Here is a 25,511-nt window from a genome sequence, read left to right on the forward strand (position 1 = left end):
TTTCATTATGATTATCATACGTTCTATGTTGACGTCGTTGTACTGGTATGGCAGTAAATAGACTCAACAGAAATGTTAGTCATATAACTCAGAAAATAAAGCTATTTTCTACTCGGTTCAGTCCACTGCATTTTATTCTACATTTTCATGCCTCTTACAACAAGAAAAACTACTAATTAAAACAAACCAGCTAGAGGCAATGCATTATCTTTCTTTGTGATTCATAGCCTTACGTTAGCCAAGTATTATGTTGTATATAAGATTTACCTACGCTGAGCTTCCTGTTTGCAAAAAACACGACGGTATACCTATTAGTGTCGTGCAATGTTCGAACACGTGAGGAGATGTCAAGATATTACAAACTTCGCCGTACTCCATAGGCATCCCAACAGTACGTGGAAGTGAAGCATGTAAACTAAAATAACCGAGTCCATTGAAAACCGGTAAGAGACCTAATGTTCGGTTCAAGTTTGCCGAGTCTCTGTAGAAGCGAAGCTCCCTTTGCGTTTGTTCAATCTTCCTCTTTCCTTACACATGTTCGGTGCCTTTCTCCTTAGTTCCTCTTCTCCCTATGTCTTTATGTTTCAGCTGTATAAGGATATCAGGTACATATATTGCGTAATGAGTATAGGTAATTTTTCTTGTCATTAATATGAATAAATATTCACAAAAATATACGTACGAGTATAAGTAAATGATACAAGATATATTAAAAAACGCATATGTTCGCAGTACCGACTAGTATTATGCAATGTTCAAACATGAGAGAGGAAACCAAGACACTGCAAACTTCGTCTTATTCCATATGAAAACTAATCGCAAGATATGTGTTCAAATCCATAAGCAGTTTAAAATAGTGTCCTGATTTGTTCGAACATGAGAAAGACAACCAAGACATTACACATTTCGTCTTACGTCGTACTTAATACGAAAAACTAAAGATCTATGCTAAAATATGAAGGGGTGGGAGTGGAGGACAGCGAATATTTGTATAAGGTGGAACAAACAAGACAGGCCTTCTTTTGCAGAGCGAACATCGACGAATGTCAAATTTCCTCATACTCGATTAACTTGAATCGAACATAGAGCTTGTAATGCACGTCGCTAAGACTTTCAACATCCGTATAGTCAGACAAATATTGTATACGAGCAACTATGATTAATTTTAATATTATGTTAAGAATGTAATTATAGTTATTTTTTCGATAATTGGTATAGTAGCAACTGTAGACCCTAATGTATTTTTAAAACATAAGCTAATGTGATGTACAGTTGGGTTCAAAAAGAATGGGCCGACTCTAGTTAGTTTAGATGCAAAGTTTTTAAGTAAGGTTCACACGAGTAAACTCATTGCGTTCGAAAGCAATGCTGTAATGTTTGTTCCGGTTGATTCTTTGATAGTGATCCATCTACAATGCAATAAAATTAACGTTGTGCTGTAGCGTAGAGATAAGTTTCTGATTTCGGGGTTGGCGGTTGTGAGTTCGCTTCCCAGCAAGGTTGATTTTTTAATTGTATTATTTTATATTTTTAATGACAAGCGTTACTGGAATTTGTTAATAAACTTGGTTATGCAAGTCTTGCATTACTCATGGGCCATTATTACGCACGACCTGGCCTGTATACAAAATTAATAGTTTATTTGCTTTCTCAAAAATCAGAAGCGCATAAAATATTAGTAAATAAAATTTATAGTCAGTTTCATGTGTTCACCATAGGACTTTTATAATAATAGGCCTAATAATAATAATAATAATAATAATAATAATAATAATAATAATAATAATAAAGTTCCAGACCCTTATATTTCGTAGAAATTAATAATTGTATGCGGTATTATTTATATAAGTATAGCCATGCTACTCGTACATGGGGGAAATTAGAATTAAATATCTCAATAAACAGAAGACTACAATAATAAATGGAGAGAACACTAATAAAAATTTATATAGTTATACAAGCATAAGTCGAGTAAAATAATGCGAACATACTAAATAATACACTAGTCAACAAATTTTAACTTTGAAAATTCTGCCGAAATGAAACATTGTTACTATCCACATATTTGCCATGCTGAATCCAAAAATGGAACCCATTTTTCAGCAGCACCCTCAGATTTTCAGTTATTACCTTTATTACACTTCTGAAAAGTTCGATACTAACACATTTTTAATATCTAATGCAGAATGCATAAACATAGTCTTTCACTATTATAGTGGAGTTAGTACTAAATATAAAGTATCCTTCATGTTATAATGATGTAAGTAGCTATTTACATTTACGTAGTGGAAGGAGGCGTCGCTTTAAAACACTTTTGTGTGTGTTTTAGTATTCTCTCTTTGTAAGAAACGAGCAGTAATCACTCATCATAGATGGATCCCATCTCACTTTATAACGCTGTTCCATCTGTAAAATGTCTTGGTGACAGCGTTCCCCTTGTTCGTCACTCACTGCACCCACGTTTTTAGGAAAAAATCTAAATGAGAATGCAGGAAGTGAATTTTGACAGACATCCTGTATCCAAAATTCTTATAATTTTGAAAGAGACTCTGAACTAGTTGTCATTATTTTCTTCCTTCTTGTTGCCGAGGAACTCATTCGCAACACTTTTAAGTGACTCCCATGCTACATGTTCCTTTGGAATTAATTTTTCTAAAAGAAAATCGATCACGCATCCTTTTTTTAACCTCAGGTCCAATGAATATTCCTTGTTTTAAATTTGCAGCACTCAAACCAGGGAATATTCTCCGTAGATATTTGAAACCTTTGCCTGTTGTGTCCATACCTTTCATAAAGTTCTTCATGACCCCTAATTTAATGTGTAAAGAATGGAGATATATTTTTTGTCGGTCAACTAAAGGTTTAGATTTTACATTATGTTTCCCAGGAGTGAAATCTTCTCTTCTTGGTCATTCCTTGATTATTTATAATGATGTTGAGTATCTCGGCTGTCCCAAAGGCACAGAAAAAAGCATATTTAGTGAATCCACTCTGCATTCCATGTAGAAGAATTTAAGATCCCGCAAATATGCCAACAATGGTTTTCATATTTTAATGACTTCAAGAATACGACGCATGTTTTCGTATGTTTCTTTTATTGCTGCACTGTATGCTACAGATATATAGGAAAGTTTATTACGATTATGTGACAAAACGGCTTTCAGACTAATTTTAGAAGCATCTATAAATAAGCGCCACTCTTCAGCATTATGTGTAATACCAAGTTTTAATCAGTGCATTTACATCGCTGCATGTACAAACTCCAGAATCTGTAACTATGAAAAATGGTAATAGATCCTTATTTATGTTTATAAATACTGAAACATAAGTATCTTTATCCAGCACCTTCCATTCCTGAAGACGTGATTCTAGAAGCTCAGTCAGCTGTTAGTTAAGTACAAATCACGTACCAGATCGTTGAGTTCCACCTATGTTTTAAAAGTGGCTTTTCTTCTCTCTCTTCATCTGGAATGTAGACGTCAACCCTTGATGTAGAGGGCTACACATCATCAGATGACGTTAGGTGTCAGATTCCGATTCTTCTTCCAATGTAGAAGGTGGAATGGGAACAGGTAAATTTTCTCCATGAGGTATTGGTCTTATAGCTGATGGGAGATTAGGAAACTGAATGAGTCTCTTATTTTTTTAAGAAAATCCAATAACATTGGTTAAGCAGAAATAACAGTAATCTTCACGCCATACCATTGGTTCGGAAAGTTTTTACAACTACGCATTTGCTTCTTCATTTCATTTCACACAGAACAGTTCACACTACTAACAAAACCTCTACACCCGAACTAAACAAAATACAGATTGACTGTCTCTGTTTTCATTACCAGGCACCCTGTAAGTCTATATTTTCTTTCAAGTATCAATAAACCATGATTCAGATGTGTCAAGTGAAGAGGGACTTGGTACATGTATACTAGGTATTGAAAAATGTGTATAAATCCTATATTTATAAAGCTAAATTATTGAAATTTATTCATGTGTACCTTGTTAAATGGGAATACGTATGCATACATCGAAATTAAACGTAGGCTCCTGTGGCTTCCATTAATTTCCTTAAGCGGCCGGTAATGGAATCCACAGTCTTCTGGAGGAATTTGCGTGGGGCATTGGTGATAATGCCCCGAATCCGTGCTTCGAAATCTTTATTGTCTCTGGACGGATTGTGGCATTTCTTCCTTTCTCTGTATGGCACCATCTCTGAACGAAAACAACGGAATTCCACACTTCATAGCATGCAGTTCGTTCGCAAACAAACAGGTGATCGACCATCTTTGCTATTGTTGCGCGAACCGCCCCTCACGGCCACCATCTATACTACGGACGCGCAAAAGTTCAAACTCTATTTAATGATTTACATGTACACACAGTTTTCATTATGGTTGCATCAATATTAAAAATTCCATAGCCAATTAATAATATCTAGTTACTTCCCGCCAGCACTGTATTTATGGCAATTCATGAAATGCAACATTGTTGCAGTGCTCGGAAATCTGACGTGATGGAAAAAATATGATTACATATTCGTAATCAGCGCATCAGACTTGGTAATAATCAGCATTCTGTTTGTCGGCACAAAAAATGCTGTTGACTAATAATTACAAAATAATATAAGGCTAGAAGTTACACTCAATGAATATGCAAGCGGTAAGTGAGCCAATATTACAAATTACAAGAATAAGAAATTCAGATGTAAATTGAGGAAAATTACATATATACACATACTCGCACAAAGGAGAATTAAACTTGAATACTAGTCACGTGTTTAAACAATTCACTTTTAAATTGCAATATCGTTCGACAGTTCCTGAGGGAGCTGGGTAGGGAGTTCCAGAAACGAATTGCTGATACTGTGAAAGAGGAAGAATAGTGAGCTGTTTTATGGCAAGGCATAGATAATAAAGGGTCATTTTTAGAACGAGTACCCATGCTGTGATAAGAAGATAAGGAATTAAAACGCACCGAGAGATAGTTAGGCGAAGAAGTATTGATGATGCGATATAGGGAAATTAGTGAATGGATATATCTTCGGTCCTGTAATCTTACCCATTGGAGCGTTTCAACGGAAGTTGTAATGTGGTCGTATTTGCAGATGTTGCAAATGAAACGTATGCAGGCATTATGAACGCGCTGCAATCTTTAGGCTAAGTTAGAATTTAAATCTGTTAGTAGAATGTCGCAATAGTGAAAACGTGGCAGCACCAATGTTTGCATGAGAATTCTTTTTAATTGAAAGGGTAGAACATTTTTCAGGCGATGTAATGAATGAAGGATGGAGAAGACGGTCTTGTATGTGTGTGTGACTTGGACATTCCACTTGAGGCCCTCGTCCATGTACACACCTAGATATTTAACAGAGGGACTGAATGGGATAATAATTTCATTCAATTTTATAGAATTTATAATAGCGGTTTTTGAAATACGTAAGAGTCGTTGTTGCCCGATTAGAATTGCCTACGACTTATTTGGATTTAAAGTTAAGTCGAATTTTGTAGACTATGCTGATATTGAGTTCAAGTCACTGTTCAATTGTTCTTTGTGTCATTTAGAGTTTCAGGTCGCGTATGTGCATATATAACGGCATCATCAGCATAGAGCATGTATTTATTGTGTTTTAGAGAATCAGATATGTCATTTATGTAGACTGCAAATAGAAGAGGCCCTAATACGTATCCCTGGGGCACCCCCGTTTTTACTGTCCGCCACGTTGAATATTGGTTATTAAAAATTACACACTGCTGGCGGTCATAAAGTTAGGAGGAGAACCAGTTAACCGCGCTGTCAGAGAGATGCAGGGCTCTGAGTTTGCGGACGAGCAAATCTATGTTTACGGAACCGAATGCATTCGTAAAGTCAAGAAGTGTCACAACTGTTACCTTACTATCGTCCATTGCTTCACGAATGTCTTCAGTTACTTTGGCAATGGCAGTAGCAGTACTATGTTCTGCACGGAAGCCAAATTGATAATGATCCAGAAGATTGTGCTCGTTCAGATAATCAGAAAGTTGCTTGTGAATGATAACCTACTTAAAAAAATTAAATGCACGTTATTTTGGAAACATTAAGAAATTTGGGGCTACCGTGGAATGTTTGTTAATGAGCATATGAACACTCCATAATTCAAGTTTGCGCGAAGTAACAGAGCAGGAATTAAGGCCCATGAAATAAATACGTGGAAACGCCCACAAGTTCATAGAAGTCATTGAACTGTAAAGTTCAAACTCTGTAGCACAATCTTTTTAGCAAGAAATGAAAAAACGAAAGACTGACAATTCCTAATGCAGAAAGAGCATTGGATGAACCATCAACTTCAGGAGTTGTAAACATACAGGGGACGCGAATGTGTTCTGTCAGCGAAGAGAATTGTTGTAGATATACATGTGTGTGTCTCTTGTGAATGTTGGGTGCACGATGAATGTGTAGGTCTCACCGAGGAAAAAACTGAAGACTTTGTATGCACATATTGTGTTCAATACTTATATTCTTTATTGTGGGCCTTGTTATATGTCACATCAGAATATAAGGCCCAGTGACCTGATGTTCATTTTCATTGCTCACAGCATTTATGTGTCTGTTTGAATATTTATCTGAAGTAAAATATTATAGGATAACTATAAAAGTATGCTATTCCATTATTTAAAAATTGCTAAATGTTTCCATTTCAAAGAAAGAACGTTTTATTCCTTAGGTGGGCCTTATTACCCCCGGTTACCTTATTAACGCGGGTCTATCATGTTACGTAAATACTAAATTCCAATCTCACACCGGAAAATGTGTTTCTCCATTGTTATCGTGATGGCCTGTGTTGCCTTAAGTGTACACATGTTGTATTTATCCCATGTCACAGCAGTTCTTCTGTGTCAGTATAAAAATGCCACGTCTGTAAAATGTTCACAATGGATTACGTCAAGAACTGATATGTAGGCCTAATAGTATTGCCGACAGAAAAAACAAGAAAAAGGAGAATAGAAATTATCTTACTCAGAGCAACCTCTTTATAAAATGGTTGTGTTTCTCAAGTGAACTGTGGCTTTTCAGATCATTCTGTTAATAAAAATCTCATTTTGATGTTTTGTACATTGTGTAACATTTTAAGTGTCGAATGATTAAAAAGAGGAAGCTTATCATTTTTTACTTTAATCTGTTTCTATATAATGACTGATAATGTTGTTATTTTTATTACCGTAATTAATCAAATATGTGGGATTTTCGTATATCTTCAAACAAACAACTGAAACTTTGTACCTTTCGTATAATATATTATATAGCGTTTAATCCTATTAAAATGGATCTGAGGGAGATGGGATATGATGGTAGAGACTGGATTAATCTTGCTCAGGATAGGGACCAATGGCGGGCTTATGTGAGGGCGGCAATGATCCTCCGGGTTCCTTAAAAGCCAGTAAGTAAGTAAGCTTATATAGCGTTTAATCCAGTGATGTTAGAACTTTTTTTTATTTCTAGCACAGCCAACAATACCATATGTCCTTCACAACGTAGCTTTTCTGTCATATCTGATCATATATTTAAACTAAATGTAAATTAAGATGGATGGATGGATGGATGGATGGATGGGTGGGTGGATGGATGGATGGATGGATGGATGGATGGATGGATGGATGGATGATGTTTGAAGTAGCTATGTACGAGTATAAAAGCTACCTTTCGGAACTGGTAAAAGCTAAAGGTAAAATAATACATTTTCTGTGAATGATATGATATGAATTATGTAAAACACAAGATGGGCAACACTTCCAACAGGTACCGAGCATTGAGTTCGAGAAGACAAGCAACGGTGAAAGGGGGAAGAGGGGCACCTACCACTGGCGCTTGTCGTCTGACAGAAACACCCTGGGAACGTTCCCTGGGACTCACTATAATCTATGTAGCCCATATGTAATATGACCTCCATTTTTTCAATAAGAGAATTATTATAGGAAAGCCATTTTTATCAAATGCATTTGAACTCAACTCAATTTGAATTTCTAACCCTAGCTACTTAGCTTCTCGTTTTCAACATTTGTCCTCATATCACGAAATAAATACTCGCTCACAACACCATATCACACTCTCCATTCCTAAACACAGAACATCCTTCTACTCTTCATATTTCACCGTCTCTATACCTCATCTCTGGAACTTTCTACCACAACATGTCAGAGACTGTCGGACATTGTCTAGTTTCAAAAATAAACTAAAATTGCACTTTTTCAATTCAGATTCCTTTCAGTTATAAGCCCTTTTCTCTGCGATAGTTTTGTAAAAATGTATATATTTCTTTTCCTTCCTTTCCCCTTTCTTGTTCTCTTGACCACCAGATGAATTTATTGACTTTTGACTTACTTGACTTATATCCTGTTGTTCCTAGGTGGAACATAGGGCAGCAGTGAAGTTCCTCCAGCGTAGATGAAATTATTATCATACCGTTTTTATTGTGAATTTTATTTAATTTTCGTATTTCTTTTCCTTTTTATTATTATTATTTTATTACATTCCACTTTGTTATATTCTTCCTTACGTTTTCCATATTAACTATTAGTACTAAAAGAGTTGCTTCTACTATATTCCAATGTATTTTACTTTCTTTTTTTCTAATAAGGTATTATTTTCATGTTGTTTAGTGTCGATTTTATTATGCAATTATTATTATTATTATTATTATTAATATTATTATTAATATTATTATTTTGTAATATGTTGGTATCCTGTTCTTTAACTTTTTGTTAAATTTTCACTGCTTGTATACTTAGTGACCTGGTAGAGTGTAAGAGATAGCCCAATGGCCTTAACTCCGCCAGTATAAATAAAGAATTGTTATTATTATTATTATTATTATTATTATTATTATTATTATTATTATTATTATTATTATTATTATTATTATTAACTCAGAGCTAATGACAGCTCGACGATCTAAATACTTCTTAGTTGGTTATTTAATGGCGCTGTATCAACTACTACGTTATTAAGTGCCGATGGACTTTGTAATAGCGAGGTAGTATTTGGCGAGATGAGGCCGAAGATTCGCCATGACTTATCTGGCATTCGCTTTGCAGTTTGGGAAACCTCGGAGAAATCCCAAACAGGTGATGAGCTGCAGTGGGAATGTAATCCACGTCCGAGCGCAGAACCGGATCAGCAGGCAAACGCTCTACCGTCTGAGCTACGCTGGCGGCTAAATACATCAAGGGAATGGAAGACCACTCGTAGCTGGCAGTAATTCTGAGTAATGTTGAATATGAAAGCGTAGCCACCGGCGTGGCTCAGTCAGTTAAGACGCTTGCCTGCCGATCTGGAGTTGTGCTCTGGCGCGGGTTCGATTCCCGCTTGGGCCGATTACCTAGTTGGGTTTTTTTCGAGGTTTTCCCTAACTGTAAGGTGATCTATGGCGAATCCTCGGCCTCATTTCGCAAATATCATCTCGAAATCACCAATCCCATCGACGGTAAATAACCTCGTAGTTGATACAGCGTCATTAAATAACCAAGTAATATATATATATATATATATATATATATATATGAATGCGTAGCCCCACAGACATAACGTACGAATATACATGTATAGATATTCCAGATTATAATCCACTTTACCTTGACGCAGCTGATACGTTATTGATAGAGGACACAGACCGTTCAATCGTACCTATTAATCTTATTATCGCAAAATATTTTAACAGTAAACACTGTAATATGAATAACATATCCAAAGGTCATGATGCTTATTTCACATCTAAGTAGTCCTATGTGATAATTTCAGATTCATAAAACAGAAGAGACATTTTCACCGTAGGTGGCTCTTGTCTAACAGGTAAGATGTTAATGGCAATACTTAAATAAACTGTAATAAATTTAAAAGTGGCAGTGAATTGCAGTGCTTGTGAACACAGTATCGAAGGATGTTTATGAATTTTACAAGAGAAAAGTCATTTTGTTGACTAAAATAGAGTTCTATCTTGATTAGAGGCATAGGATCTGCTTTTCACCATGATATCCAGAATAACTCTGGGTCCTATTCAATCTCCTGTATTAAAAAAACCTGACAGCAAGACTTACTACTCCCCGGGGCAGGTCGCGATGCAATTTGTGGTGGACAGAGCAAATGTTCCAGAGGGTTTTTTTCTCGAGTTACTCCTGTTTCCTTCTATCATTCCAAGAGTGCGAATTCTAAATAAGGCAGTAGAGCAAGTGAACAGCTTCAAATACTTGGGATGTACTATGAGTAGTAACATGAGCTGCAGCTCACAGAATATAAATGTTTTATGTTTACGCGGTGTCATCCTATTTGACACTCGAAAATACGAAGAAGAAGAAGAAGAAGAAGAAGAAGAAGAAGAAGAAGAAGAAGAAGAAGAAGAAGAAGGATTACTTACAGAAAATACATGTACGAAAATGTCGAAAACCAATGCGATAATAACCTACATAACCTGTTCTGACTGCTTTAAAGACTAATGGTGGGTTTACACGTGCATGGATTCATTGGCGCCAATAGCTATTGGCGCACAAGTAAAATCAACTTTCACGTGTAAACCTTTACTGGCGTGCAAGTTTAGACACTGCATGCAATGTTTCGAAAAGTTAGCAGCATTTTAACTTTTCAATGCGCCAGTGGCGACGCATGCGCAGGCGGACATTTTTGTTGCACGTGTAAACATGAAGTTTCTCATCGGCACGCCAGTATTGTACAGTACGTAGTTCGCTGATATCTTTGCATCAAGTTTTATAAATATGATTTATAAGAATGAGTAAGTGGAATTCTGAGATAGTCACAAAATTTCTTTACGTAGCCTATATGAAAAACACCAGCGTTTTTTGGGATCTGAACTATAATCTTTATAAAAAAAATTGAGATACGAAAACATGGCAAGGACAATGAAAATTGATGGATTCGGAATTGCCTAGGTGAAAGCAAAAATGAAATTCATACGAGATGCGTACACTCCGGAGGCAAAGAAAGTAACAAGATGCATGAAATCTGACGGTGGTTCAGATAACATCAACAAACCTAAAGTCATATGGTTTCCAGTTGCTGACAGGATTTTGTACCAAGTGGTGGAAATAAGAGAAAGACAGTCTTCAGAAATTTTGAGAACTTCGTATAAAAGCATTACAATCTTAATTTATATAAAATTTAAGACTGGAAATTCAAAAGGGGCTAAGTGCCATCTACTGAAAAATTATATTTTGACGTGTGTGCGTGCTATTTATCTATGAAAATACTATACTCATTCATTTATTCATAGTTTTCTATCTGAGGGTAGGTCTTTCACTGAAAACCCAACAATCTCCAATCTTTCCTATTTTCAGCCTTCCTCTTAATCTCTGCATATGATCCATACATTTTAATGATGTTTATCACGTGATATCTTCTTCTGCCTCTAACTCTTCTCCCGTTCACCATTCCTTCCAGTCCATTCTTCAGTGGGCGGTTTCTTCTTAGCCAGTGACAAAGCCAAATTTTTTTCTCTTCCTCAACAGTTTCAGGATTATTCTTTCGTCACACGCTCCATCCTTCTCCATATTCAAAGGTTTCCAGCCGTTTCTCTTCACTTCGTCGTAATGTCCATGTTTCTGCCCCATATAATGCCATACTCCACACAAGGTATTTCACTAGTGTCTTCCCTAGTTCTTTTTCCTGAGGTAAGCAGAAGATACTCAGTTTTCTGTCGAAAGCTTCCTTTGCCTTTTGACTTCTTGGCAGCAGCTCATGTTACTACTCATAGTATACCTCAAGTATTTTAAGCTGTCCGTTTGTTCTACTTAGTGCAGTGCAGATGATATCTGAACTTCTGGCTAGAACTTTGATATTGTAACATACACTTTGGAACAGAATACAAATATTCATTATAATGATAACAATAATAGTAATAATAATAATAATAATAATAATAATAATAGCAATAATAATAAATTTATTTATTCTCGTGGTGTTAAGGCCCTTCCACGCCACGGGATATATGTGTATATACAGCGTAAAAACGAAAATTTTATAATGAAGCAAAATAATTTCCAGGTGCTAAATATGCCAATGTAATTTCCGATTTCTATTTTGGAAGTAAAGCATCTCTTATGTCGGTAGCAAATTTTTGAATATAATGATACTGCTAGATGTTGTAATGGTCGAAGGCATCCTGCTTAGGACTCGCGTTACGGAATGTGCGCTGATTCGGGTCCTCATGGGGGGAGAAATTTTCTCATGAAATTTCGGTCAGCGTATGGGACCGGTGCCCACCCAGCAACATGCTCTTTGGGAGTTGCGATAGGTAGCGAAATCCGGCTGCGAAAGCCAGTTATAACGGTTGGGGGACTGTCGTGCTAACCACATGATACCTCCATTCTGGTTGGATGATCGTCCACCTCTGCTTCGGCATGTAAACGTGATTCCAGCAGCTGGCTGTTGGTCTGGGCCCTTCAAGGGTTGTGTCGCCACGGATTATTATTATTATTATTATTATTATTATTATTATTATTATTATTATTATTATTATTATTAGGCCTATATGTTGTAGTAGATTATCAGAATTGTCTGTTGTCATCTGTAACATTAGTAGGTATCTGTTGTTGAAAATTCTTTTAGAATTCTCGCAGATATATCTAAATTCTCCCTCCGAACAATCCACTTTTTCACCCATAATATGCAATCTTCTTTTATGTATTTTCTTCATTCCAAGTTAGAAATCATCTCCTCAACCAACAAAGTTACGACTATTAGGCAAGCGCTATGAACAAGTTCACATGTTATGTCCTCGTGCAACATTCAGGTAGCAGCCTCATTTGAAAATGGCACTGGCGAGGCAAAATAAAGAAACCCGTGTAAACCTTTACTGGCGCAAAAGTACGACTGGCGTGTTAACTGGCGCCAGTACATTCATGCACGTGTAAACCCACCATAACAGCTGACAGACGGCCGTCAAGTGTTACAATCACGTGGTTTCATGTTTGGATAAGTATAGGCCTGCAATAGGTGAGAGGGCGGGCGAGGGGGGGGATAACTTCCCCTACTGGCGTTCGCCGTATTACGTTTTCGCCCTACAATAAATAATAAACATAGCTTTTCCTTAACTTATATAGTTTCAGATAATAGCTAGAATATAATTAATTTTATATAATTAACTAATAATCCAACTAGTATAAAACACTGTTTTCCTGTTTTATACTTACCAATACAAAAGTGAAAGAAATTACAGGACATTGTGGATACAGAAAAAATGAAATAATAGGCCTGAAACAAATAATAAACATAGTATATTTTCGTTATCTTAGCGGTTTTAGAAAATGAGGCCAACCTAATTAATTGTTATGTAAATGTTACATACTTAATAATGTACTTATTATATGATCAGCACATTTCTAGAAACAAATTTAAAATCCTGACTTCTGGTCTAATACAGAAGTGTTTTTCTTATTTTAGCCGACACCAAACTTCTTATGTCCTGCGAAACTTTGTTTCCTGCAGCATGACGCAGCATAGCATGCTTATTATCTTCTGATAATCTTGATATTAGTCTTGGTTTTGTGAGGTTCATAAGTGAGGAAAATTGCTAACATACGTGCCTACTGCCAAATATAGAAATAATTTGCGCCGCAAATATTCGTATCCTGGATATACCCGGCAAAGCGAACTTCCAACTTGGCTCGCTTCACGCAATTCAAAGAACCTGGAGAGAACTTTCCCTCGGCTTAACCAAAGGACATCACAATGGTATGGAACACTGTCAAACTGAAAATCTATGGACGACATATGTTGACAATGTTTTAGACAGAATTCGTAACGAATCTACGCTATTAGCATCAAACTCTTTTTTGTACTTTATTCTGTAAACTTAAATGCAATGCAGTGAATAAGAACCTTAACAGTACATCTAAACATATATTTATTACTATTTAATGTTAATAAAACAAAAAATTTCAATACATCATTATGCACATCAATTAATAATTTCAGGAGTTTCACATTGCTTCTCTTTGTAACTAAATGCTTTCCATATATCAGACAAAGAATATCTCCTCTTTCATTCATAAGAAATCAAGAGTCCAGTCAGCCTAAAACTTACTGAACGACTTCTTCCTCAATGTCTTATGTACAACCTTTGAGTTCTTCAGTGACTTGCATCTGCGTGCCGTACGTGCTCTGAACAGCGCATAAGGGCGATGTGGCACGCTTGCGCTCTCGTTGACACCACTGGATTATTGCGTCCTTCGGTTTATCTAGTGTTCGGATCATCGAGTCCCTAATGCAGGCCTGCAGAACTGTAGCTCTTGAGAGCGACTGCTTTCCTCCCCACCCACCTTTTCTACCTGTGCGGTCACGGCGTTCTAGTTACGCTCGGCTGCATCAACATTCATTCTCGGGGCGGAAGTCGATCATCCCCAATAGAAGTGGAGTGAGGCTGACGTCATAGTTCCCCTACTTTGCGAGTTCTGCAGGCCTGCCCTAATGTATAGGGCCATTCCATGTCAAATCAACACAAAAAAGTGGACTTTTCAACCCGACCACCTCAGATTTTCATTAAATTTGATGGGATGGTAAAGAACCTTAAGTTAATTAATTATGTAAAATTTTAGCCGTCAATAATGCACGATATCCATACAGCAATTCTGTCAATACGAGAAAAAATGTAAAAATGTCGCATACTATGTCAACAAAAATAATTCATAACTTCTCTTCTAATTGGGGTAGACTCTTAAACTTGGGCTTATTTTAAAGCTAATGGATCATACGTTTCAATAAAAATAGTTTTGCATCAAAGTAATGAATTCTTCATTGAATAGTCACGTGGAACACATTTTAACATTGAATATCTATAAATGCGGGACATAAATTATTTCGCAAAAAATGTATGTTATAGAGGTAAGAGTATTCTCCCCTTGGTGTAAGTTTCATTTTGGAAACGTTTCAGGAATATCAGTAAAAAAAATATATCAATGTATTGGTTTGTAGCACTTAAACCCGTCTTACCCCAACATTGCATGCGCACGAGTTCCTACTTGTCTGATAAGCTGCGTCATCGATCTGTCAGGCCGTCATGAGTGACAGTTTATACAATCTTCAATTTATACAAAACGTGCGATCTGTTTCAAGTACAGTGTCGTTAGTTTTCGTAGTATGTGGTAGTTTTGTGCGATGTAATGGAGTCGCGTTTTAAGTTATAGGCCTATGTTTGCTGCAATCCCTTCGAGAAATCAGGGCATTGTAATTAGAGGAAAAATTTAAGAAGTGTTATATCGTGGATGTTTAATGTATTTCCTGATTTAAACAGGAACAAAAGGTGTGCGCTATGTGTCGCAAAGAAATAAAAATATAATATGATGCTATTACGCAGAATCCTCATAATGACCCTAGTAATGTCGAATACGTCGACTCTGCAGCAAATGTAAGTTCATTAAATACAAATCTTTTGACCAAGGTATGTTCCTTATTAAACAAGAAAGTCTACAACAAGAGAAATATAAGAGACAGAAATTTGAAAATATTGTAAAAGATAAAGTCTTCGATATTAAAGACGCCGAGGAACCAGGACCTTTCTGATTCTGAAATTTTGTCTCAGTTGCAAGAAAATTTTCAAAATTCAGGTAAAAGTGAGAAAATCACCATTTTAACACTACTATCTAAAAGCTGGAGCGTAAATAATAAAAAAAAGAGTTTCTTTCAGCTTTCGAATACATAATTCGGAAAGCAAAAGTCCTGGCAAAGGGAAAGGGAATTTTGTGTTCACCAAATCCGAAACCTGGAAAACCCTTGCTCGCGACTGTTGCCGGTAAAGTTAAAGAATTCTGTTGTTCTGACGAGATAAGCAGAATGATGCCTGGTAAGAAATATTTGTTGTGATTAAAGAATCAGGGAGTAAATCACATGAGCAGAAATTAATTATATGCAGTGTTTAAAAATTCTAACCCTGACCAAGAAATTGTATTCTAGCTGGAGTTAGTGGAACTATACTGTCTGTTTGTGTCCTTACCAGAATGTAAAGCTTATGCCGGAAGCAATTTATTAAAGTTTCAGGTCTACGTGGATTTCAAGAAAGTTTTTCTTTATACCTTCCAACTTAAAATTTCTTGGCCACTATGGTGTGCAATCCTCCTCATATAAATTTCTTGTTCAGGAAATGTACAGAAGTCCTGAACCATTCAAAATAAGAGAGGGTTTAGAGAAAGGTTTCGTATAAAACTGCAGTGAATCAGTGACCTACAAGCAGTGGACGACGACTGACCGATCAACGCTTGAGACCATAATGACAGCCACAGACAAATTTTTTGACTGTCTCTTGGAGAAACTTGGTGATTTACTGACTCACTCATTTATATCTGAACAAAGTAAGTTTCTACGTGTTATGAAATCATTTCTACAGCCATGCCAGCTTGTTGTGTTATGCGAGTTCGCTGAAAACTATTATTTCGTAATCCAAGATGAAATTCAGTCATATCATAGGACTAATGTGCAGACAACCATTCATACTTTCGTAATATATTATAACGAATCGTCATCCGATACAGTCTCTATTAAAAATCTGGTAATAATTTCACACTGCCCGAAATATGACACTACAGCTGTACATTTGTTTAAAAAATATCTAATGGAGTCATTAAAACTAACATCTGTAATTCACCACAAACATTATGTATTTCTCCGAAGGATTCTCTGCTCAGTATAAAAATAGGAAAAAATTTCCTGAACCTCACATTACATGAAGAAGATTTTGGATTTCAACAGAATTGCATTATTTTTGCATATCACATGGCAAAAGAGCATGCGACGTTGTAGGTGGGACACTTAAAAGGTTTGCGGTTTGTGCTAGTTTGCAGAGACCGTCCGATAAACAAATAACTACACCTAGGGAATTGTACGACTGGACAACGGATCATCTCCCAAACATTAATACCGTTTATGTGACTGAAAAAAGCTATACTGAAGAGGAAAAAATGCTTGCTCTTCGATTTGCAAAATCCACCGCAGTGCCTGGAACACAAGTTTCATACAGTCTTGCTGTTTAGGATGGGTATTATACTTGCTAAGCAGTTTTAAAATGCAGCTGAAACTACGCAGCATCCTGTCTGGAAAGATGATCAGGCTATTTCATCTCAGCAATGAAAGGTAAGCATTTCTTACAGAACTTCAGGTTTAACAAAATCCGTGTGACAATAATTTATTTCAAGTAATAATTTTAAAAATTCGAATTATGTAATACATGTTAAATTACATAGCGACATTCAAGAATATGATCAAATATAATTAAATACAACGAATGTGTGGGACGTAATTATCGCGACTTATACGGTTAGCTTACGCTTGCAGTGACATAATAATTTTTATCTTTGTAACCTATGATGATTCCAAGTTGAAACTTATCAGTTCATTATATCACTAATTGAGCCGTACTATATATATTTTTTTTCCTTAAAATAGAACCCCCGCATTTTTAAATATGAATATATGAAAATTGTTTCACCATGTTTTTTTAGTGTAATTGAATACATGCAGAAAATAATATAAGCCATAAAAACTATCACATATTAAGAATGTATCACCCAATTTTTGTAAATTTATCTGGAGACGTTGTTGAAATATATAATTTTAATTGAAGTGGCGTGCTTACAAAAATATGATTTTTCTTCATGTTTGAAACGCCACTGACAGAAAACGAAAAGCACAGGACATGTGAAACTCGGCAGTTTTAGTTAGCGCGGCAGGTAAAACAAACCCTCAAAATTTGAAAGAAATCTGAGTCGGTCGGGTTGAGCGCCTTGTTGATTTGATATGGAATGACCCTATAAGAAAGATTAGAGAATGCTGGGTTTGCAGTGCAAGATCTGCTCTTGTGCAGAATACTATGAATTAATACTTATAAAGACATGGTGGGATGCGTAATTATGTTACGTTTAAACCAAGTCTTAAAATTGTTATTCTTTATTATGTCAAACCAAGATATATCGATGGCAGATAACTCGGCACTCTCTTGAGATAAAATTGAGAGTCATGCTGACATAAATAGTTACGAAGATATTGAGGTGAAGATAAGATACACATCAGTACAAAACATAATAGAATTTCACTTAAGGAGAGAGAATACTAAAATTTGAGAAAAAGTTCGTGATTTGTTTAAATAGAATCCCTTAAAATGTTCTCTTTGTATGTCTACTTTCTTGTCGAATTAATTTTGTGGCCCCCAAGTGCCCTAGAAATGGCATGCGACGCCATTTGAAACAGCATGACGTCCACTGGCTCTTTAACCAGAAAAAATTTCATTTCCTTGTTTCTGTAATCTATATATTCTTACGTTAAAATCAACATAATACTTTGGTGAATATTGTATGTATGTATGTATGTATGTATGTATGTATGTATGTATGTATGTATGTATGTATGTATGTATGTATGTATGTATGTATGTATGTATGTATGTATTTATTCACACTGCAATGGGTATATACCTGGTGGCAGTGGTAACTAATTACACTCAATAATGACAATAATAAACTTGTTAATTAAAAATACACTTAATAATAATAATAATAATAATAATAATAATAATAATAATAATAATAATAATAATAACAATAATAATAATAATAATAGGGAATATCCTAAATTAAATGAAGCACTATCACTTAAAATAACATTTAAAATAAATCTAATTTGTATCTTAAAACTAAGTTCGAACTAAAACCCACGAGTATGATATGTTCATATCTGCACAAGTACCTTTCAACATTACACTCATTTCGCTGTCAACTCACTCACTGCACTGGAACTACGACACATTTCACTGATTCTATCCTGATTTCACTAACACTTCAAAAACATTTCACTGTTCAAATACTTTGCACTGCCACTATAAACTATAAAGCTTCCCTGACAGGAACACGTTTCACTGACACAACACACTTCACTGACACAACATAACTCTTCACTGATACAACACTTCAATAACAAAATATCATTTACACCCTTTACATACTGTGTATAATTATCGTCTATTAGTAAAGTCCTTAAGCCTATTTTTAAATACGTTTCTGGTTGTTGGTAAAGCTTTTAGTAAGTCTGCAGGTAAAGCATTCCAGTCCCTGATAGTACGATTGAGAAAAGAAAACTTTCCAGTGTCCGTCCTCTGCATTCTTTCCCTCAATTTATATGAGTGGTCGTTCCTTGAAGAGTAATTTGGCGGTTGCAACCTATTTTTTATTTCTCTCCAGGCAGGCTCACCTCTGTATGTTTTGAACAGTGCGCATAATCGAATTCGCGTTCTCCTGTCCGTGAGTGTGTCCCATTTTAATGGTGAATTTTTCCGACAACACTTGAGAGCCCGTTTTTTAATCTTTTCCAGTGTCTTAATATGTTCTAATCTGTAAGGATCCCAACATGCAGCACCATATTCCATTACTGGACGTACTAGTGATTTATATGCAATCTCTTTGGATTTATCAGACCCTTTTCTTAGTACCCTCATCACAAAGTGTAACGCTCTCCATGCTTTTCCCGCTGTGTCCGTAACGTGTTCCCCCCAGCCGAGATCGCTGCTAAATGTTATTCTGAGGTATTTACATTTGTTAACTTCCGGAATGGTTTCACCCCCTAACGTATACGATGCGACTATTTTATTTCTTTTCCTTGTAAAGCTGATGGCTTTGCTCTTTAGAGAATTTATTTTCATTTTGTTGGCTATTGCCCAATCGTTTATTCTATTTAGGTCAGTCTGAAGAAGAGTAGTATCTTCATAACTTTTTATTTCCCTGTATACCATACAATAAGCGAACCCTAGACAAGATATTAACTGGCAGATCATTTACAAAAGCTAGGAAGAGGGCCCAAGACACTCCCCTGTGGGACTCCGGAAGTAATTTCAATTGGGTTCGATAATTCCTCCCCTACCCGTACATTCTGAGTACGACAAGTTAAAAACTCCTTGATCCACTGGAGTACTCTGAAGTCAATCCCCGTTGATTGTAGTTGAACCAGCAGTATATCGTGTGGGACTACATCGAATGCGCGTGAAAAGTCAATAATCACTGCATCTACTTGGCTACTGGAATCTATTCCGTCTTCTAAATCCTGACATACAGTTACTAATTGACTCTCATATAAATAGCCCCCCCCCCGAAATCCATGCTGACAGTTATGTAACCAATTTGAGTTATCCCAATGCTGCCTTAGATAAGATGAAATCAAGTGTTCCATCTGTTTGCAAACCTCAGAGGTGAGGCTGACCGGTCTGTATTTTTTTGTATCTGAGCGAGACCCTGACTTATAAATTGGAACCACTATTGCATCTTTCCAATCTCGCGGGACAGTACCATTGTTAATTGATATTTCAAATGTACGCACTAGATAGGGAATCATGCCTTCTCCTCCCAATTTCAGTACATCTCCGGCGATACCATCAGGTCCTACTGATTTATGAGTTTTCAATTTAGAGATCCTTCTCCTTATGTTCCTAGGCTTGATAGAAAACTGACCCGTATTTTCCACAGAAGCTAAGTGTGGTATTATTGTCCTCATCCCAAAAACAATGGCATAATAGGAATTTAATTTTTCTGCTTTTTCGCTGTCCTGTACGATAAATTGATTGCGGTCATTTTTTAGGGGGAGGCTCGAATAGTTTTCCTTGCGTCGTCTCTTCACATATTTATAAAATTCCCCCCAACCGTTTTGTTCACCTTTGAAAAGTTTATTTAGGTAATTTTCCTGCGCTATGTTCTTCGCATTAAGCAGTTCTTTCGATAGTTGTGTGAAATTTGTTTGTCTTGCAAGGCTTTCCTTGCGCTGTCTGTAGGATTTCCTTAGTTTTCTTTTCAGTTTCCGTATGTGTTTATTATAATATTCCGGATCGGGATTGTTTGATAAGCGTTTAACCGGGATAAATTTCTGTATTCCTCTTAATATAATCTGCTTGAACTCCGCCCAGTATTCTTCTACACTACTGCCCTTCACTACCCATAATGAGTAGTTTTCTCTAAGATAATTTTGGAAGCCTTCTCTGTCCGCTGTGTTATATTGCAAGATATTTTTGTTCTTTTTTCCGCTTTGCTTGTACTTAGCATTCCATAATATTTCATGAATTACCGCGTCGTGGTCACTAATACCTGGAATCACTTCAATACCTGCGACTATTTCTGAGGGTCTTAAAAGAAATATGACTAGTAAGGAATCTCCCCTTGTCGGCCTGTCTGTTACTTGTATTAAGTTATGTTTCCAGATGAGTGAGTTTACTAATGACTGGGCTTGACTCATCCCTCCCTCTATTGTGCCCTGCCAGTTTACCGGGGCAAGTTCAGGTCCCCCGCAACGATAACATATTGACCGCGGATTTGTCTATTTTCCAATATATCTCTAATTTTACACAGTACGTTCAAGCCTTCTTTCGGGGCCCTGTATAAACCGATGATGTGTAATATGTTTCGCGAATAATTATCCGCTATGTCTATACCCAACATTTGGAACTCCGAGTCTTTAAAATTTTCAGCGCTCTGCAAACACTCTTTTACACATATAAATGCCCCTCCCCCTGTTCCTACACGGTCGCGTCTGTATGTCACATAATCGTTTCTAAATACTTCTGAATCTGTTACGTCGCTGGAAAGCCATGAAGTTTTTACAGATATTTAGAATTGCATTCTAGATAAATTCTCTGGTTGAAATCTTACTATCAGGAACTGATATGAATATAAAAAATAATTAAGTAAAGCCAAATTAAAAAATGAGGAGAGTAAAATGTGTAGATCTCAATTTTCATACTTAAACGTTAAATATTATAATTTCCTCCAGCGAATTTGTAATCTTTTATTAACATAATGCTGAAAAAATGGTAGGCCTACTAATATCTTTGATAGAAGTGGAGATATGTAACTTTTTATTAAACATCGCATTTTGGAACAAAATTCCAAATTTGGGCCCTATTCTTTTTCTTTTCTTTTATTTATTTATTTATTTATTTATTTATTTATTTATTTATTTATTTATTTATTTATTTATTTATTTATTTATTTATTTATTTATTTATTTATTTATTTATTTATTTGAAGTGTGAAATCAGAATCACAATATTTGAGCAAATATGTACTTACCAAAAATTACACTAATATGTCTTAAATTAAAAAAAAAATCGAATTTTCAGCATCCATTGCCCTTAAAGCCCAAAAAACCAGTCGTCCATTCATGAGTACACTATTCAGCCAGCTTCAATCAAGCGTACAACTTCACTGGCTGGTTTTTCGAGGGCCAAATCGGAATGGATCCATGCACGTAGACTTACGTTGGTCCGTTGTGCGCCCTGGGATTATTGTTCCAATCTGACATGTGGTCTGGATGAAATTCGTGAAACCGATGCTGACATGTTGGCCATTTACCTCAGTCCTGGCAGAGTACCTGATAAGTAGACTTCGGATTTTAAGGCAAATTCCTATCTAGTTCCTTGAAGTGAACGTGGAAAGTAATTGCATACCTTTAAGATTCATGAAAAGTCTGATGTATTGAAAATATTTTTAGTAATTAGGGCCCATGTTATGCTTCTTTGTCTAAAGCCATTTTACAGCTGGCCACTAATAATCAGGCCTCGATCTAGGGTCACCGAGTCACCAGACTAAAGTCTGGGATACACGGAGTATAAAATATGGTGTCATGACCCGTGGGGTGGGGTGGCACTGGAAAAGGACAGTTAGTTTCGTAACAAAGTGCATTACCGTCTTTCTTATTGCTGCTTGTCATGAGTTCGTGCGATTACTATAGTACGATCCTATTTAAGATCCTGCGAGCAAATAAGTAGACTACATTTTATCTTATTTTATTTATTCATTTTATTATGTAATCTATATTTATGTTAATGTTAATTTCGATGTTTAATAATTCACACTACTGAGGAACATGTCGAAAATTAAGAGCACCAAGCGTTCCCTTCAGAACGAACTTATAGAGAATTTCGGAAAGGAAAATTTTTGTTAGTAAAGGAAAAAACACTGAATTTTGCAAATTGTACAGACAGAACGCGATTCTTTGAAAAACACTATGATAGTAAAAGGCACATGGATAATATTAAATTATACAATCAGAATATTCTTTTATTAAGACAATACTGAAAAAATGGTGGGCCTACTAATATCTTTGATAGAAGTGGAGTTATGTAACTTTTTATTCAACATCGCATTTTGGAATAAAATTCCAGATATAGACAATCAAAATATATATATATATATATATACCATCGAGATTTGTGTATAGCCTAATATTGGTACATAGCAACATCTCTTTCAACAAGGTCGATAAATATATTTCAAAGCTTTTCTTAAAAAAAACTGAGTGAAACTAGGAGACGCTTTTCTTTTGATACATTACGAATGTGTCTTGTAATTCGGTGCAATGAATTGTGAAGAAATGTATTTTATATACGAGGGTGTCAGTATCAAAATGGGACAAGTCAGTTTTTTTAAATGGAGTTAATATGTATAATTTTTCTTCTATATAGACACTGATTACTTTCTACCTTAACATGCCTGATTCGTAATGGGTCACATTACTCAAGCACAGAGCCGTGAAATCAAGCAGACAGATCAAAATGGGTCGCATGTAGTCTTTAATTTTACATGGATCAAAATGGGCCATCTTCGACGCTAATAAATTAGGTATTATTATAGTGCGTGAAACAGAATGGGTCATGTCAAAAGCATATGCGTGTGTCGTGCTACAGTCAACTTTATTATAATTTTTTGTTATAGTGAATGTGTTGAGATCGTGTTCTATATCACTCAGTGTATATTTACCAATTTTAAGGTAAGAAGCCTTATTTTTATCCATTTTTGTTTCCTCGTAGTTACGTATTTTATTGTTACATTATATGCTCACGGTAAGGTCCCTGTTAGCCCAACATGATAATTTGCTTCGTGCTAAGAGTTTCTATGAAATAATTAAAGAAACTTCGTCAAATCTGGTAACAATTTTTTAGCGTCAACAAAATTTCGTACTCCACCGTCTTTCAGATCAAGACACTTATTACGTATGCTAGACAATATTATACAGTATGTTTAATGAAACTGTTGTAGAGCAACGTCAGGACTACACGCAATGTATTTTCATATACATTACTTGAAGATGAAGCACCCAAAGGAAGCAACGAAATTGCATCAGTCATTCATCACAGATTACAGTCCACTGATCTCACCTCAATAGAACAAATTCTTCGATGGCTGTGGAGCTTAAAATAAGAACTCAGTAATGCTTTCCATGATCTGTTGGTGGTTACAAAACGAATCTCCTCATCAACTCAAATCTGTAGAAGTCTTTTTTCCTTTTGTCGGCCACAGTTTTCTCCCTTGCGTCAGTGTATTCGGAAACATTGAAAAGTCTGTTCGTAAAGAGGAAGTGATTGTGCATCCAGAAGAGTATAAGACGATCATCAGTAACCACGCAACTGTTCTACAACTGGGTAGTGACTGCCCTATACATGACTGGAAGTTTTTTTTTGTAGTTGGTTATTTAACGCCGCTGTATCAACTACGAGGTTATTTAGCGTCGATGAGATTGGTGATAGCGAGATGGTAGGGAAAACCCGGGCAAAGCGGATAAGCTAAGAACAAACAATGCCGAGGCTATATTTTGGTGCTCCCGAAATAAAATCTTCATGACATTGGTTGTGACACATGTTGTCCACATATATAAAAAAACAGCAATTCGTTTCTCGTACCTACGGAGAGTGATATGATTTGAGAAAGAAAATATAATTAATTATTCGTTTTGCCCGGGTACACGGTAGAAGCGAATAATTAACCCGGGCAAAGTGAATATCCCTATAACATTTTCACATTTCTATTTAATTTTTATTCACTGATAATAAAATTAAATCAACACATAAACACGATGTAAATGAGTTATATTAGACGACAGGATATGTTATTTACAGCCCATTATAGCACATTAGATTAGTACAAAATACAATTTGAACAAGTCGACGTTTCACTAGCACTGAAGACTTTGATTTTTTTTGCTTTTGCTCCTGCCCATAAGTTACTTCTCTTTCAACGTTTTTAATCGGTATAGATGTAAGAAATTCAGAGCGCTGACATGTTCTTCGTTGATCTCGTATCTTTCGAGCATCCACTTCTGGCACTGGTCTAAATCAAAAGAACTGACTTGGATTCTTTTGCTGACGATGTTGAGGGTTTTGGTGTAACCGGAACTGAAAATCTGAGTGTAATTGATGTATTGGATATTCCTTCAATCTATGAAGATAACGACATCACAGAGGTGGTTGATTCTGAGTGAGCATTAACTGTTTCTTCAGCCGCTGAAGAAGCTGGCACCGCAGAATTTGTTACATCTGAGCCCGCTGTCGTTTCGCTGATTTCTATCTCAAGTGGGCGATCTGTAAGTTGATCTGGAGCAAAATCTTCATTAACAAACACGTTATGGTTGTATGGCCAGATAGCAGAACCAATGATTGGAAGATTTTATTTCTTCAAGTGCTTTCTTCATGGCTTCTTCAGACCATTTGGTTTCTTCCGTCTTCCTTTTGAAAAATT

At 36.0% G+C, this 25,511-nt stretch overlaps 1 protein-coding gene across 1 annotated transcript in view; it reads left to right on the forward strand.

Moving 5' to 3' along the window:
* The first annotated feature begins 9,722 nt into the window (after positions 1-9,722).
* The window catches only part of LOC138715341 (cytochrome P450 4C1-like), a 100,678-nt gene continuing 84,889 nt past the window's right edge, over positions 9,723-25,511 (forward strand). The window contains exon 1 of the mRNA XM_069848156.1: positions 9,723-9,819. The gene's annotated coding sequence lies outside the window, so the exon portion shown is untranslated. The remainder of the gene's footprint in view (positions 9,820-25,511) is intronic.

The sequence above is a fragment of the Periplaneta americana genome, chromosome 15, assembly GCF_040183065.1.
Source record: "Periplaneta americana isolate PAMFEO1 chromosome 15, P.americana_PAMFEO1_priV1, whole genome shotgun sequence".
In the NCBI taxonomy this organism is placed as follows: domain Eukaryota; kingdom Metazoa; phylum Arthropoda; class Insecta; order Blattodea; family Blattidae; genus Periplaneta; species Periplaneta americana.